The sequence below is a fragment of the Leopardus geoffroyi genome, chromosome B4 (assembly GCF_018350155.1).
Source record: "Leopardus geoffroyi isolate Oge1 chromosome B4, O.geoffroyi_Oge1_pat1.0, whole genome shotgun sequence".
NCBI classification, from domain to species: Eukaryota; Metazoa; Chordata; class Mammalia; order Carnivora; family Felidae; genus Leopardus; species Leopardus geoffroyi.
The window spans coordinates 21517307-21534565 of record NC_059341.1 but is presented as its reverse complement, the minus strand read 5'-3'; the positions used below and the strand labels follow the sequence as shown (position 1 = coordinate 21534565).

Below are 17259 nucleotides of genomic sequence, written 5' to 3'. Positions count from 1 at the left end.
AACCACGTACGATTTCTGAATCACAGCTGGTCAGGGCGATAGGGATCGCCGAGGTTTCTCTGCCCCCACGGTGGAAGCAGGCAGAGGAGGGGCTTCCGAGCTCAGCCCTGCCCAGACTCAGGGCACCGTGGCTCTCTCTGGGGTCCAGAGGGCCCGCCCCCGCAGCACAAAAGCAGGTCCAGAAAGATTCCACGCACTTACTTTTCCTTCTACCCATGGATGGGGTCAGTGAACTCCCTCCTCGGCCCCCAGGACTCCGCCTTGCCCCCCTCCATCTGCCCGCTTTTGATGATGCTGTATTATTAGATGGGACCGCTGTGCCTCGAGCTCATCATGATGGCAGACTCATGGGACACCGGGGAAGGGACATCAGGTTTTGGATGCCGTCCACAGACCTTGGCTTTTGTCCAGGGACTCAGGGCACGTCAGTGGCTAGTTTCTCCCAAGCTCTCATCTCGTATCCTCAGCCGCAGGCAGATCTCCTCTAACCTGACTGCAGGTGGAGGGGTGGGGGGTTCACATCAGCTCAAGGTGACCTGGTGGGAATTGAAGAGTGGGTAATATCCAGCTGTGGCCTCAAGGCGTCTGGGTTCTCGCAGGGGTGCGGGCCGCGGGCGAGCAGTCTAGGTAAAATCCAGTGGCCGACGCAAAAGCAGGGAGCGACTCTGGAATGCAGTGCTTACCAGATTGCTGTCTTGTAATGATCTGTTCACACGCCTGTTATTTATTTTTTTTTAATTTTTTTTAATGTCTATTTTTGAGAGAGAAGAGAGAGAGAGAGAGAGAGAGAGAGAGAGAGAATGCGAGCGGGGGAGGGGCAGACAGAGGGAGACACAGAATCCGAAGCAGGCTCCAGGTCCCCAGCTGTCAGCACAGAGCCCGACGCGGGGCTCAAACCCACGGGCCGTGAGATCATGACCTGAGCCGAAGTCGGACACTCAACCGACTGAGCCACCCAGGCGCCCCAGGGAGAGACTTTTTCAACTTCATAAAAATAGGACTTCCAGCACTCGTCGTGACTGTGACCGTGGAGAAAAGCACCGACAGTGACTGAGCTGTCTAGCGGTTTAGCGAGTTTTAGAACTCTTTCCGAAGCATCCTCGCAAAGGGATATGGGATTGAGAACACTCTCCAGAAATCTCGTTGGGCACGTGCCTACATTTGGCTAATCTTCTCGATACCCAAGCGATTTACCCTGAAAGGAAAACTATATTTATTGCCTTTTGGCAATGTCCCCGTTGTGCATTTGAGTGACAAAAGCCCAAGAATGATTCCAGAAGGGAACAGAGGAAGTAAAGGGGTGGAAGAGTGAAAACCTTCAGCTGCGGTTCTGGGTGTCCGGGCTGTGCAGCGTCCCCTCTGGTCTCGTGACTGTCACCCCTGCTGCCTGGCCTGGCCCCGGCTGATCTGCCATGACGTGAGGTGCACCCTGGCCTGCTCCGGGCGAGATAACAAATCACGGGAACAGCGACAAGATGTTCAGGGTCACGAAGGGTTACATGCTGCCTGGGCAACTTGCAGATCTTAGCCGTGCCCACCCTCCACCCCCCTGAGGGCTCTCTGACAGACAATTAGAGCTTTTGATTTATTATGGTGGCCACAGTCACCGATCAGGCTCCCCTGTTTCCCAGCAGTGAGAACACAGAGCTTGTGCCTCCAATGCACGGGCTTGGTGACAGGTGCTGGAAACCTCGGGTTAACACCCACCTTGCCGGGCCCGGGGGCACATCACCCCCAGAGTGACTGGTGAGCCAGCAGAGGCTGCAAGAGAGCCGTCGTGGGACTCCGTGGAAGGTCTATGCGGAAGGAGTGACACTTTACAGATGCGTGGCATTCTCGCTTTCCTCTCATGTCACCTCGAGGCACCAGAGGGAGCACACCGGTGGCCCCCTGCTCATTTGGTTTCCACAGACTGATCTGACAGCAACTCCCTGTGCAGCCGCGGGCCAATCGCTACCTCCCCCGGGCTTCGCTTCCTCCATCTGGGCAAATCAGACGTGACTTTTGCTGGTCCCTTTCGGTGCCAATTCTGTTTTCTTCCAATTAGACTGGAGAGTAGGCACATCGTGAACGCTAGATACTCTCAAATGCCAGACTGGGCTAAAACCATCCATTACATTGCATCGTCCTTCCAACAGCCTCTGAGCCGGGTGCTGTTATTATCGTGTCCAATTTTACAGAAAAGGAGACTGAGGCACAGAGGAGTTAGAGAACTCTCCTAGGGCCACATACCTCGTACAGGGCAGAATCAGGATTCAAACAGTAGCTGGCCTCAGGGGCTGACCTTCAGCGGTCCTGCTGCCCCGTGAGATCCAGGGGCCTGCCCAGGGCTGCATGGCTGGCAAGTGGGGGGTGGGGTGCCCAGAGGCAACGCCAGGTTGTGTCTGAATCTAAAGTCTGCCCTCGTCACTACTCTGCTATAAAAGTTCCCGGGTGCCATTTCTAGTGGCAAACCTGGGGAGCGGAAATGTGAAGGTCCGATGGCAGGCCATTTGCTACATAAATAGTGGCATGGCCATTCAACATAATATGCTTTAAAATTATATGGGAGATACTCTGGTTTCTCTTCAGATCGCATAAATCTTTCGCCTTTTAAAATTATATGCGAGAGTATTTATGTGAGAAGGTGTTCAAGATGCATTAAGTATTAAGTGCACAAAACAGCGTGTGGCTTAGATTCACGGCCAATCACGCCCAGAAGGGTAATGAAAAAGAGTGAGATACAATCTCTGGCCCGTGCGATTGGGACCCACGTAAGCGGTCTGAAACCTGGCGTCTTGAAAGACTGATACGGCTCCACCAGCAATCCTAGCTCTGAATACACGTCTCAAGAAACCCTTGAAGGAGGGCACACAGTAGCTTGTACAGGGGGTTTCCTTGCAGCAATGGCTGTGATAGTAAAATATTGGATACAACCGAAATTTTAGCAGTCGTGGAGTAAATGAAATGTGATCTATTCATACAACAGAATGCTACATAGCTGTTCCGGCAAATCAGTTGGTACTACATAAAGCAACACGGAGATCTAAAAACTGTAGACTGGGAGTAACAGGTTTCAGATCAATCTGCACAGATATTACCTTTTATTTAAATAATGTAAACACATACGCTAGACACACACACACACACACACACACACACAGCCTGGAAAGAGACAGAGATATCAATTCACGTTATTGATTACTCTTGGGGAATGAGGGACGAGAATGGAATTGTAAAGAGAAACCAAGAGGATGCCAACTTTATCTGAAATACTCCATTCACACACACACACACATACACACACAATTACTAGATGTTCACAGCCGTCAATGCTGCTGGTGAACAGTGCAGGTATATTATACATTCTGTATGAATTTTTTTTCAACGGTCCCCAATATGCTTTCATTTTTTTTTTTTAAAAAAGGATATATTTTCATGGGAGAAAAACGATCTCAAAATATGCATCGTGACTGTCTCTGGGCATTGGGTTATGATGAGTTAGATTTTCTTCTTTTGGCATATCTGTATTTTCTGAATTTCCCAAACTGAATGTTTATCACTCTCATATAAGAAAAAAAGTGATTTGCATGTAAATTCTTGAACCTAGAATCAATGTAAAAAAGGGATTTAGAGCTCTGAGCGAGGGATTTTCACCCCTGCCTGTATGGTGGCCAGTTTCCTCCCAGGACTTGAGTGTTAGCTGTTGGGAAAAAATAGAATTATGACCAACTCTCCCCTTCCTCTTCAAAAAGAAGAATTTGAGGTCAGTATTACCCTTTATAAAACACATGGGGCAGGAGTGGGCTAGCAGCTGATCACTTTTCTGCAGATGAGAGAAAAACAACTTCTGTCTTCACTTCTAGCTTAGAGCCTATGTCTAAAAGAGCTTTGGCTAACCCGTGTAGAAGTTGGTTCAAAAACATAAATACCTTGGGGCGCCTGGGTGGCTCAGTTAAGTGTCCGACTTCAGCTCAGGTCAGGATCTCATGGTTCGTAAGTTCGGGCCCCGTGTCGGGCTCTGTGCTGACAGCTCAGAGCCTGGATCCTCCTCCCGATTCTGTGTCTCCCTCTCTCTCTCTGCCCCTTCCCTGTTCACACTCTCTCGGTCTCTCTCAAAAAGAAATAAACATTAAAAAAAGAAAACAAAAAACTTAGGACATTCTTGGAAAGGATAGGGCACAGAGCAGGACAAGCCAGGCACAGGATCGACATAAGGTCATCCGAACTCTGTACGTCAGAAACACTTTGTGCAGCCCGTGACTCAGACTAGCAGTCAGTCATCCAGTGGGGCATTTAGTGAGCACCTGCTGTGAACCAGGTACTGTGTAGGTCCCAGAAAAACAGCAGTGGCATGACAGACGTGGGGAGGCCCCCCTCTGAGCCCATCACCTCCACCAAGAGGACCAGTCTTGCCTTTGGAGATGTCTCCAGGGCCTGCTGCTCCAAGCCAAGGCGCCATCAGACTCTGGCTTTCTAAGCCACACGTGAGACTTGCCATTTAAACCCGCATTCGGTTCCTCCACAAAAAGGGATGGAGGGACCGTGGCTAAGTAGCAGCTGGGAAACCATATCCAGACGCCTGCAGCCCATCATCAAGAGAGGAAGAATGTTAAGTAATTACATAATTCATGAAGTGCGGGTGCAGTAGGTAATGCGAGAGAGTCCAGGGTGCGTGAGGGGAGGATCTGACCTGGTCCCGGAGCTCACAGGTTTTTCCCCCCTGAGGAGGCGACTGGAAGCTGAGACCCAGGAGGGAAGGTAGGGGCTTTCTTGCAGAGGCCCTGCAGGCTCCCCTCGAGAAAGGGCACAGCGCGTCTAGGGATCCCAACAAGGCCACTATGGAGCATCAAGAAGGGAAATTCACATGCTTGGTTTCTTTCTTTCTTTCCCAGCATTTGGCAGAGCAGTAAAAGGCTTTGTGGAGTTTTCGAGTAAAGCAGCTGACGGACACACTCTGTTTCCTGGAAGGTGCACGGAAGTGCCCCGGGCAGCAGGGGAGCAGGCGGAACCAGGACGGGGGACGGGGGACAGGGACAATTTTGCGCCAGCCCCGCGAGGCCCCGGGGTCCCTCCGCTTGGGCCGCTGCCGGCTCCACCTCCCGCCGCGGGGACAGCAGCCGCGTTCTCTCAGGGCCCCTCTGCACGTTTTCCCGAGCCGACTCGTTGTGATGTCCCAGACGCGTCTTGCAGCTTCCTGGGTTGGGGTTTTATCTTTCAAGTGGCCTGGAAATCCCATGTCCAAGAGCCATCACAGATGGGGTTCAGCTCAGCTGCACCCTAGGGTGGGGCCAATCTGGCACTGCTAAAAAAAAAAAAACTGGCTTCTTGCCCCAGCAGGGCTGGCTCTGCCGTTTCTCCTGGGTTTTAAGGCCAGGATCTTCGCTGGCAGATCGATCTGGGATGTTAGATCCGTGGCACATAACTTGATGGGGGCAGAGGGTCCAAGTTACCTATAAAGTAGTGCCCCAAACACAGATTTTGGAATCAGAAAGATCTGGGTTCAGATCCCAACATGGTCACTTCAACTTCTCATCTGTAGAATGGGAGTCCCAATACCCATCTCACAGCGTTGTTGTAGGGATTCAATGAGATGATACATATCGAATATGATACATATCGAATGCTCCCGACAGGTGGTGTATTCTCAGTGACCATCTGGACCCGGGAGGAAATTGTTTTTCCTCCCTTACTATCCTCAGCAAAGCTGTACTGGAGCTCAGCTGCTCGGGAGACTCCACCAGGGACCTGGGAACTATGAAGAGTTAGCAGTTAGAGCTTCATTGGCTCAGGGGCACCTGGGCGGCTCAGTCCGTTAAGCGTCTGACTTTGGCTCAGGCCATGATCTCACGGTTCGCGAGCCCGCGCCCCGCTTCGGCTGAGCTCGAGCCCTGCTTCGGATAAACCCAGCTTCTCTCTTTCTCTCTCTGCCCCTTGTGGGATTCTCTTTCTCTCTGCCCCTCACTCACTTGTGCCCTCTCTCAAAAAAACAAACAAAAAAACCCAGAAACAAACAGACGGCCACTTCATCAGTTTTAGTCTGGAATTCTGAATTCTGGGGTAAGATTACTTCAAATGTCTCCTTGTTTCTCTCTCTCTCTCTCTTTTTTTTTTTTTTTTTTTTTTTTTTTTTGATGATTACCTGGATCTGTTGTTTTATTAGGGACAAAATGCTGGTGCTGAATGTTGTATCTGTTTATTGTCTGGATTACTTCTATAAAGAGAGGCCTCTCTAAAATCAAGGATTTGACGATCCCCAAGTCAAGGCCCTATAGGTAAGGCAGGATCAGCGCCTGGGTCCTTCCTTTTATCTGCCCATCTCTCAGTCCACGTGGACGCTACAACAGAATACAGTAGATTGGGTGGCTTATAAACCACAGAAATTTATTTCTCACAGCGCGGAGACTGGGAATTCTAAGATCAAGGCGCTGGCAGGTTCGATGTCTGTGAAGGCCCATTCCTCGCTGACAGATGGCCATCTTGCTACGTTCTCATGTACAGAGACGGGAAGGGAGCTCCCTGGAGTCTCTTAGAAGGGCACCAGACCCATCCATGACCTAAGGACTCCAGCCTCGCGACACAATTACTGCCCAAGGCCCCACTTCCAAGTGCCGTCGCAACGGGCACTGGGTTTCAACATATGAAGTCTGGGGGGGTTACAAGCATTCAGTCTGTAGCAGGCGCTTTTCAGAATAATGACTTGGTTAAAGTCCTCAAAAGTGGCCCAATGGATGTTTTATTTTTACCATTAGGAACTCAAGGCGGGAACACACCTGAAGGGTTGTGCTCTCTTGTAGACGCTAATCTTACCGACCCTCCAACTGTCCCATCTTTAGACTGTGTGGGCCCTCTCAGTTCGGGTCTTGGGTGCTTGTGACATGATCGTGTTCAGGTGCTAGATAGCCTCCTTGTCGCGAGGCTGTGACAAGATATTCCTGGTTCATCTTTTACTCTCCCTGCCCCACCTCTGAGTCATCTGATTCTTCAAGTGGGAAATAGTAAGAGACCAGAAACTGCTTACCCCCATTGGAATGTGCCTTGTTTGTATTTATTATTTATTTATTTATTTACATTTATTTATTCTTGAGAGAGACAGAGTGTGAGCAGACAAGGGGCAGAGAGAGAGGGAGACACAGAATCCGAAGCAGGCTCCAGGCTCTGAGCTGTCAAGCACAGAGCCGGATGTGGGCTCAAATCCACAAACCGGGAGCTCATGACCTGAGCTGAAGTCGGACGCTTAACCGACTGAGCCACCCAGGTGTCCTGTTCTTTGTATGTATGTATGTACGTATGTATGTATGTATGTATATTGAGAGTGAGAGAGCGAGCAGGGGAGGGGCAGAGAGAGGAAGGGAAACAAAGAATTCAAAGCAGGTTCCAGGCTCCATGCCGTCAGGGCAGAGCCCAACCCAGGCTCTGATCCCATGAACTGTGAGATCATGACCTGAGCCAAAGTCAAGACTCAGATGCTTAACTGAGTGAGCCACCCGGGTGCCCCTGGAATGCTCCTTGTTTTTAGACCTCTTTGAGGATAGAGTTGGGAAATTCTCTTTTTCAGAGAAAAAAATAATAAGTTTAATATGATTTCATACAGGTATTTCCAATCAAATTGAAACCTATAGGGTCTTCAGTCAACCTTATCCATCTGACGTGGGTTTCTCCTTGCTTCCGTACCGAAAATCCCCGTTCCCAATGACAGTAACGTCATTGCCAAAAGTATGACACTGAGAATAGTTTAACAGTTTTTCTCTCGCAGTTCTTTCTGTCCTCTGGAACAGCCCATTATAGATACGCAGTCAAATCACCACGTTTTAAAATCACTTAAGACTGTGCCTCTCTGTGGTTATGCTGCTAACATGATACAGTTGGGTGCATCGCTTCGCTTTGGTCTTGATTGCTTGGGAATTGCTTTTTTAAATTTAATTTTGTTTGAGAATTATATAAACTATTTTCACGGTTTCTAACGCAAATCTACAAAGGAATTTCCTTGGAGAAGTCTCCCTCTTTATCAGATCGATAGCAGGACATTGCCCACATTATCCTCCACTGTGGTTTTTTTTCACTGAACACTATGTCCTGAAGATCAATCCGTAATAACATATAGAGCAGCCCTTCATTTCTTTTTGTAACTGGACAATGCTCCATTGTGTGCCCGAGCCTAGTTTGTTCCGTCTTCGCCCGACTGAAGAACATCTGGATTATTTCCAGTCTCGCTTTTACTAACCGCGTTGCACGCTCCCGGTCTTATTTCCCCCGATGTATCTTTGGGATCAATTCCTAGGAGTGAAGTTGCCGGGTCAAAGGTCGAGTGTAGGTTTTCTGACCGATATTGTCAAATTGCCCTTCGGTTGGTTGTGCCATTTTGTATCGTGAAACCTGTCTCTCCAGAGTCCCACCACCAGAGCGTGCTAGCAAACGTTTGGAATTTGCCCGTGTCATAGGTCAGAAATATCTTGGTGGAGTTTTAACTGGATTAATTTTTCATGCCATTTTTTTTTCTATCAAGATATGAATAAAGAGGAAAGAAATGTTTTGTCTGGATAATCTCTTTAACTGAGCATTACAATCATGACAGGCATACAGGGTACATTCAGGCTTCACCAGCCTGGGGCTACAACAATGAAACCCCATTCGTTTTTAATGCTCAGACTACAATAGTTTGAGGTTCCCTGAACATACTTTAAACCCTTTTGCTTTTAAATTGTTATGTTTATTTTATTTTTGAGAGAGAGAGAAGGGGGGAGGGGCAGAGAGAGAGGGAGACACAGGATCCGAAGCAGGCTCTGGGCTGTCAGCACAGAGCCCGACGTGGGGCTCCAACTCACAAACCTGAGATCATGACCCGAGCCGAAGTCGGTGCTCGACCGACTGAGCCACCCAGGTCTCCCTCTGGGAACATACTTTAAAAGGGATACAGCTGGGGCATCTGGGTGGCTTATTTGGTTGGGCGTCCCACTTCGGCTCAGGTTCATGAGTTCGAGCCTCGTGTCGTGCTCCGTGCCGACAGCTCAGAGCCCGGAGCCTGCTTCACATTCTGCCTTCCTCTCTCTCTGCCCCTCTCCCGCTTGTGCTCTGTCTCTCTCAAAAATAAATAAACATTTAAAAAATTAAAAAAAAAATACTAGTGATGTGAAAAGATTAATTTTGATCAATATTCTTTCAGAGATTTACTTAGAACCAAACAAATTTTATTTTATTTTAATGTTTATTTATCTTTAGAGAGAGAAATGTATGCTTGCATACAAGCAGGGGAGGTGCAGAGAGAGAGGGAAAGACAGGGAGAGAGAGAATCCGTGAGGCTCCACAACTCACAAATTCACAAACTGTGAGATCATGACCTGAGCCCAGATCAAGAGTTGGATGCTTAACCAACTGAGCCACCCAGGCACCTCAAGGAGGCAATTTTAAATTCACAGAAAACATTAAGCATACTGATTGAAACGAACTAGGAACAAAATGCCCCCACTTTAGAAACAATTTCCTAAAAAAATACATAAATTCATAAAATAGTCCAAGGACTCATAAATATTACAGTTCTCATGCAAGCACGCCTAGATTTCAAAACAAAATCATAGCAAGTGGAAAAAAAAATGTTTAAAGGCTCATAAAAGTTTTTTTTTACTATTTACTGCTTTATGTTTTACTATCACTGTCATCGATCGGTTATTCTGCATCCTAAACTATCAACCTGTGTTTAGAATGAGCCCGAGCATTTTTGTTAAGTGCACACTGATCAGTGGCGGTTGGGGGGGGGGGTCCCCGGGCTCCGGGGGCTTGCTGTCCGTGGCAAAGCACTGTGACGCTCAGCTCGGACATTCTGGAAGCGTTGCTGAACTGAAGACCCCGGCCCACTGAGGACATTTTGTAGAGGGTCATGTGGTGACCATCCCTCAATGTGTCTTGGCAACAGGGGACCCTTAGGTGGCTCCTCCCAACCTTGCCTATGGATTGTCCCAGGGTCTCTGACCTTGGGGAGGAGGCCCCAGGGAGCAGCTCTGTCCATGTGGTCGTTGTTCCGATCTCGGAATGATCTTAGCATCCGCCGCCCCTAGGGTCTGAGGGCGAGTGCCCCGACCAGTGAGCTGCCTTTCCCGCCTCATAGAAGTCCTAGCCCTGCTGCAGGCCTCCGTGTCTGGTCTCTGGGGAGGTTCGGGAAGGGGAAACGAGGCGCTGTAGGATGGCCACCCCCTTATATGGAGCGCTGCCATGTTTTCTGGAGCTCTCAGGCTCTTGGGCCTGACCATGGCCTTGGGAAAGCCTCCAGGCAAAGTTAGCAAAGAACGCCTGAGGTGAAGTTGACATCTTGCTTTTCCAAGACAGAGACCACCGAATCCAGTTTCTGCCCATGAAGACCACCCAGGGGAGAAAGTGGGCTGAGGTTCAGGAACCTTGGGTGTCATGGCTGCCACTAGCTAGGTAAGTCTCTCCGGGGTTCAGTTTGTTTACCTGTAAAATCCACAGGGGTTGGACCCAGTGACTTTTCATTCCCTTCTCTCTGTGGCATTTTATGGTGCTGGGGGTCGGTGACTCCGGGAATAACCCCCACAGAGGAGTATCTTTAGGGAAAGCCCAGGCTGTGGCTGGGGTCCGGGCAGCTGGGGGAGGGGGTAACAGACAGCACAGGTGCACCCGCCCCGGGCCAGGCACTTTCTTTAGTCCCGAGCGGTGGAGACTTGAGGGGAGGACCGGTGACCCCTAGAAGCCTATTCTCTGGAAAAGGCATCGAGTTCGGTTCTAAAGTGAGTGATGCGCCGATAGATTCTCGAACACGGAGAGATGCCTCCCAACACCTAAGATGCCTCCGGTGATTCCGACGGCTCCGAATGGGGGAGGACGGTGCTCCCGAGCGAGGCTGTGCCTGAGACGGAAATGAGTCAAGCGGCCGTGTTGATACGGAGGTGGAGAACATAGATTATTTTAATTGCTAATTGTTCTTGAGACCCCTATCCAGGTGTCGTTGTTGTTGTTTTTCCTAAATGTGGCCTAAATGTTCTCAACAGGTGGGGTGAAGGAAATTACAGTTTATTCAGAGGCTGCCGTGCTGCTGATGGAAGTCCAAAGAGGACTCATCGAGGTGGTTGGGTGTTTTTCACACGGCTTTTAACATTTACAAAGAAAATGATTTCAGGTTGCGCACGAGGAAGAAACAGGCTGTGAACAGTTACCAAGCAGCCAAATACTCCTACGACGGAGAGAACGCTCCCTGCACCCTCATCTCATCAATCACTACCCCCTCCCTGATAATCGGCATCTAAATGTAACAGGAAGCACTCTTTTGTTCACGACGACTCTCGGGGAGGAGGGCATCCCGTCCGTGGGAACACTCCAGGACCTCGTCGTGGGTGACTTCGCAGACACAAACCTCCCTCCCTTACACAGACGGGAGGCAGCCCCACGGGTGCCCCCTGTGCAGAGGAAACGACCAGAAGCTTCTCAGCCGGCCGCCAAGGCCGTGCTCCCACCCCTGCTCCCCAGAGCCAGACTCGGGGGACCCTCAGTTAGTGCGTCCTAAGGTGGGAGAAAGGTCAGAGAGCGTGAGGAGAGGAAGTTGGGCAGACGCGAGCCTGCCGACAGCCCCTTCTGTGAAGAATTCCTCACTTGCTGACGTCTTGAGAAAACGGCCTTTTCCTGGAGTCCTCCGGCCCCAGTGGCCCCTCGCAGGCCACCCTTGCCCCGGGCGGATGGAGAGTGCTGTTTGCGGCCTATGCCGGGATCAAACCATGACAGATAACCTTGGAGAAACATCCTTGGGCTATTCCTGAGGACGGGCTTGCTTTCTTTTTTTAATCCAAGTATAGTTAATATACACGTTATATGCGTTTCAGGTGTACAATGTGATGATTTAACAAATCTGTGAGGAACAGGCCTCTGACACCCCTCAGACCAATGGTGGGTCCAGCACGCCCGTGGCCACAGGGAGAACACCCGTCGGGTCATCAGCCAGCCTTCGGGCTGGGATTTACACCTTTGCAAGTCGCGGGAGTGCTTGCCGGGGCCCGTTCTCGACTCACCTTTTGAGCTGAGCCTGATGGCATCATTCAGGACGGGATGTGCACGCTGGTGGCGATGTGACACGGGTCCGCTCCTTCCTTTCCTAAGTCCGATTACAGCCAACCCAACCACTGGGATCCTTTGATCAGCCTGAAGGAAGACATGCTTCAGAGGAATACCCACCAACACCAGCCAGAAGGAGCTCTCCTTACAAAAGCAGTCCTGCTCTCTTGGCCTCCCTGCAATTTCTAATTCGTATTATTACTCTAATTATTATTCTACGATTCTAATTACGATCACTCCTCCCCGCCCCCAATTTTGGCATCACTATACCTCCATTTAACTCATTATGTCGGAAGAAACAAGATGGGTCACTGTAGAGAATTCTTTTCTTCCTTCGCTTGTAATGAGCCCCGCTGGTCCCCTCGCTGTTCGTGAAGGGCACTCCCTCCACATAAACTGTGCGGTGTGTGGTCCTCTCTGCCCGAATGCTCTTCCCTCACCTGCAAGTTTTCTCAGTGAGGCATTCCCCTAGTTACCCAATCTAAAATTATAACCCACCCAACGTGTCCCATCCGCCTCCACGCTTGGCTTTTCTCCACAGCTCTCAGTGCTGGCTAAAATCTTATTTTACTTATTAATTTAGCCGATTGCCTACCTCCTCTACCTCTACGGAAGCTCCAAATGAGGGCAGGAGCTCAGAGACTTCATCTGTGTTGTTGACTGCCGTGTCTCCGGTAACTAGAAAAGAGCCCAGAGAACAGCAAGTACCCCTTCAACATCTGTTGGATAAGTACTTGAATGGATGAGTGACGTCGGCTGAACCACCCCCCACACCCAGGCAGCCCAGCCTTCTCTGAGTGTGAAGGGCCCTCGCTTCCTGTTAGAGTCCTGCCCCCACCGCACCCAACATGTCTTGAAGACGTCTCTTACATCTTGCAGGTCTAGCAATGTGATTCGAAAAATCAGTATGTTTCGTACAGGTTCTGTTTTGTCTTGAACAGGAGGGACCTTCAAAGAATCTAATTTTTCATGCTGATCACAGAGAAAGCTAAATTTTATTCTTTTGATACCATTTTAACAAATGAATATATGACTAAATTCATTGTTAGTAATTTGCTTAATGTTCTCACATATATTTTCTTAGATAAAATCGGTTTATACATCTCCTTCCTCTATGTTATCCTCTACCTTTGACAGGATCTAATGTCACTGTTGTGTTATTTTTGCAAATATTAAAATCTACTATGGATATGGCTTAGGAATTGTTGGAGGTTTGAAGGAATTTGTTCATGAAACTCTCCTGGTCCAGAGTTATTTTTGAGAGGCAACTATGAGTCATTTCTCCTTGTGTATTAGTCTATTCAGATATTAAGATCTTCTTGGGGCGCCCGGCTGGCTCAGTCGGTACAGTGCGTGACTCCTGATCTCAGAGTTGTAACTTCAAGCCCCACATTGCGTGTGGAGATTACTTAATAATAAAATCTCTTTTGGGGCACCTGGGTGGCGCAGTCGGTTAAGCGTCCGACTTCAGCCAGGTCATGATCTCGCCGTCCGTGAGTTCGAGCCCCGCGTCGGGCTCTGGGCTGATGGCTCAGAGCCTGGAGCCTGTTTCCGATTCTGTGTCTCCCTCTCTCTGCCCCTCCCCCGTTCATGCTCTCTCTCTGTCCCAAAAATAAATAAACGTTGGAAAAAATAAAAAAATAAAAAAATAAAATCTCTTTTTTTCAAAAAAAGATCTTCTTATAACAATTTTTTTAATTTAGTATTTCCCATAAAAATCACATATTTGAATGGAAAGGCAGCCTACTGAATGGGAGAAGATATTTGTAAATCATATATCCAATAAGGAGTTAATATCTAAAATATACAAAGAACTCATACAACTCAACCCCAAAAAATAAATAATCCAATAAAAAATGGGCAGAGGGTTTAGACATTTTTCCAAAGGAGACACACAGATGGCCATCAGACACATGAAAAGACACTCAACATCACTAATCATCAGGGAAATGCAAATCAAAACCACAATGATACATCACCTCACACCAGTCAGAATGGCTGATGTCAGAAAGACAGGTGTTGGCAAGGATGTGGAGAAAGAGGAACCCTTGTGCACTGCCAGTAGGAATGTAAATTGGTGCAGAAACTGTGGAAATAGTATGGAAGTTCCTCGAATATTAAAAAGAGGAATAACATCATACAATACAGTAATTCCGCTTCTGGGTATTTACCCGAAGGAAATGAAAACATGAATTTAAAAGGATACAAGCACCCATATGTTTAGTGGAGCATCATTTACGATAGCCAAGATCTGCCAGCAACCCCAGGGTCCACTGATAGACAAATGAATACAGATGTGGTATGGACACCCGCCCCCACCCCCACACTGGAATATTACTTAGCCATAAAAAAGGATGGCATCTTGCCATTCACAACAACGTGCCTGGAACTAGAGGGTATTATGCTAAGTGAAATAAGGCAGGTAAACACAAATAGCGTATGATCTCATTTATCTGTGGAATCTAAAAAACAAATGAATAAACAAGCAGAAATACACTCACAAAAATAGGGACCTGGTGGCTGCCCGAGCAGAGGGGAGTGCGAGGATGGGTGAAAGAGGTGAAGGAGATTAAGAGCTGCACACTCACACTCCCAGGAACAAAATAAGTAAGTCACAGGGATAAAGAACACAGCATAGAGAATATAGTCAATAATACTGTAATAATTTTGTGTCTGTGACAGATGGTGACCACTTAACCTTAGTGAGCATTTTGTAATGTACGTAACTGTCAAATCAGCATGTTATATACCCACTATGTTATACACCTAATGTAATGTTGTAGGTCAACTATATACTTCAAATAAAAATACCCCACACGTTTCATCTGTATTTTCCAGTTGAGCTCTAACAAGCATGTGTTAACAATTCTAAAATCTCCTGTTACCTGTTTTTATACTCCACATTTCATTTCTGTTTTAGTTCAGATGAACATTCTCTCTTCTTGATTAAAATGACTGGAAGTCTGTTTTATGTTGCCATTGTTTTTCAGAGACGCATTTCTTTGATGTTCTAATAAATTGCTCTCCTAATTCACTGTCTCCTCTTAGTTTGTCCTTTCTTTATCCTATGAAGATATCTAATAAGATTGCTTTATTCTTTTTTCTAACTTCGTTAAATGAATCTTTTATTTCATTTGCTTTCTTTTATAAAAAAGAAAAGAATTTGAAGCTACGAATATCTTAACAATAGCCTATAATTTTTGATACGTAGTGTTATTTTCTTAAATGTCATATAATCGAGAATTTGTCTCATCCTTGTTCTGGGTTCCCGAGATAGAGCTTTTAAACCCCTGGAGATTCCTGAGTGGTTAAGTGTGTCTTTCTTATTCATGAGGGGTCACTGGACCACACCCGAGTTTATGCTAAGATGACTTGGATGGGCACTGGTCATGTTGGTAAGACCAATCGTGTGATTAGAGGGCCGCTCGAGGCTTTGAGCCACGTGTTATCAGCCCAACCCCCCCCCCCCCCCGCCTCTGGGGGAAGGGAGATTGAGTTCAATCATGTGGCCAATGAGTCCATCGGTCACATATATGCAATGAAATCCCAGTAAACACCGAACACTGAAGCTCTGCTGAGCATCCTGGTTGCTGAGCATATTGACGTGTTTGGGGGGGATGATGTGACCTGATTCCACACAGAGAGGGCACAGAACCTCTCGCGGTGTGTTTCTTCACTGACTGGTCTTGATTTGTATCCTTTAGAATAAACTGTAATAATTAAGTATAGCAGTTTCCTGAGTTCTGTGAGTCTGGTGAACTGTTGAATCTGAAGGAGGTCGCAGGAGCACCTTTGGATTTGTAGCCAGATGGTCAGAAGTGCAAGTAGCCTAAGGACTCCCAGACCTGCAGCTGGCAAAGGACACGAGAGTAGTCTTGTTGGGGACTGTGCCCCACACCGGTGGAGTGGGTACTAACTCTGGGTGGTTAGGATCAGAATTGCACCGCAGTCAATACATTACTTAATAATTTACTTTTTTAAGAAAGAATATAATTTAATCATTCGCTCTAGCAAGTTGATATTCTTTCCACCTTCAGATGTTAAGTCAAACCAGTCACTTATGGAGTGTTTTGGCCTTTTTGTTGTTGCTGCTGAGATAGGGAGCAGAGGTGTAACCAACCCACCAACACATAATCCAATGGTCATTTCGCCAGTTATGAGTCTACTCAAACAAGTCACTGGTTTCAACTTCTTTCTAAATATAGATTTTTTTCTTAACCCTGTGTGTATGGGTGCTAATTTGATGGTGAGAGGTAGAAATAAAGTTACTGGATAGGAGGTTAGCATATAAAATGGCTGATACAATAAAATAGTAATATTCTCTTCTGAGGCCAAAGAAAACCATGTCTGGAAAGTAGATGAAAGAAATATTCTATTAAAATTGCTCCTCTGCATGCATTATTCAGTGCTTCAGGATGAGAGTGCTTACACAGTTGGTACTTGGTTGGAATGGCAGAAGCCTCCAGAAAGGTGGGCCGACTAGGGTACCAAGAACTGTTTCTATTTTTAGGAGAGGTCTTTCTTAAATGAAAGTATGGTCGGAGTGAAAACTTAACAGATATTGTGGCAAACACTTCTGAAATCAGGCATAGCACTATGGGAAAAGGTGCTACAGATGGGTCACTGGATGGGCCAAAGGGACCTTTCTGATTAGTCAATATTTTCTGAATGGGCCTTTTTCCCACGCTCTTACTCTGGAGGATTATATCTGAGATGCATGGAAACCCACTACTAGGAATTCCCAAAGGCAAGAACATATTTAAAACTATGATTAACATGTTCAAGAGCAGAGATGAAAACCATGGGAGGAAAATACACCCATTTTTCTCTGTTGAAGATGGAGAACTTCAACAGAGAATTGGAATGCATAAAAAAGAATCAAATGGTTATTTTAGGACTAAAAAGGTATATACCGCTTAAAATGAGGTGTTTAAAAAGATGTGTTTAAAAGCAGATTAAACAAGCAAAAGGATAAGAATGGTAAATTACAGAGCATGTTGACCAAAAAAAAAAAAAAAAGAAAACAAAAAACAAAAAAACCAAACTGAAGTATGGAAATTTAGAAGACTGGGAAAATTCAGAAAAGAACCATAGAGACACATGGGATGAAATGAATGGCCTAAAATTTGTGTGATTCAAGTTCTAGAAGGAGAGGAGTGAGGTCAGGGAAAAAGCAATCATGAAGGGAGAGTAACAGAATCTCCAAAACTGATGAAAGTATCAACC

General features: G+C 47.2%; 1 protein-coding gene across 11 annotated transcripts in view; it reads right to left on the bottom strand.

Annotated features, from left to right (window-relative positions):
• Window positions 1-4850: 4850 nt before the first annotated feature.
• Window positions 4851-17259, bottom strand: part of MSRB2 (methionine sulfoxide reductase B2) — a 33701-nt gene continuing 21292 nt past the window's right edge. For 2 of the 11 annotated variants that reach the window (XR_006708573.1, XR_006708579.1), the window contains exons 9-11: window positions 12629-12752; window positions 12304-12473; window positions 9590-12120 (exon numbers count right to left, since the gene is read on the bottom strand). The gene's annotated coding sequence lies outside the window, so the exon portion shown is untranslated. Of the gene's footprint in view, window positions 5735-9589; window positions 12121-12303; window positions 12474-12628; window positions 12753-14071; window positions 14120-17259 lie in introns of those variants that run through there. The other 9 variants (XR_006708583.1, XR_006708581.1, XR_006708580.1 and 6 more) reach the window with 9 other exon arrangements.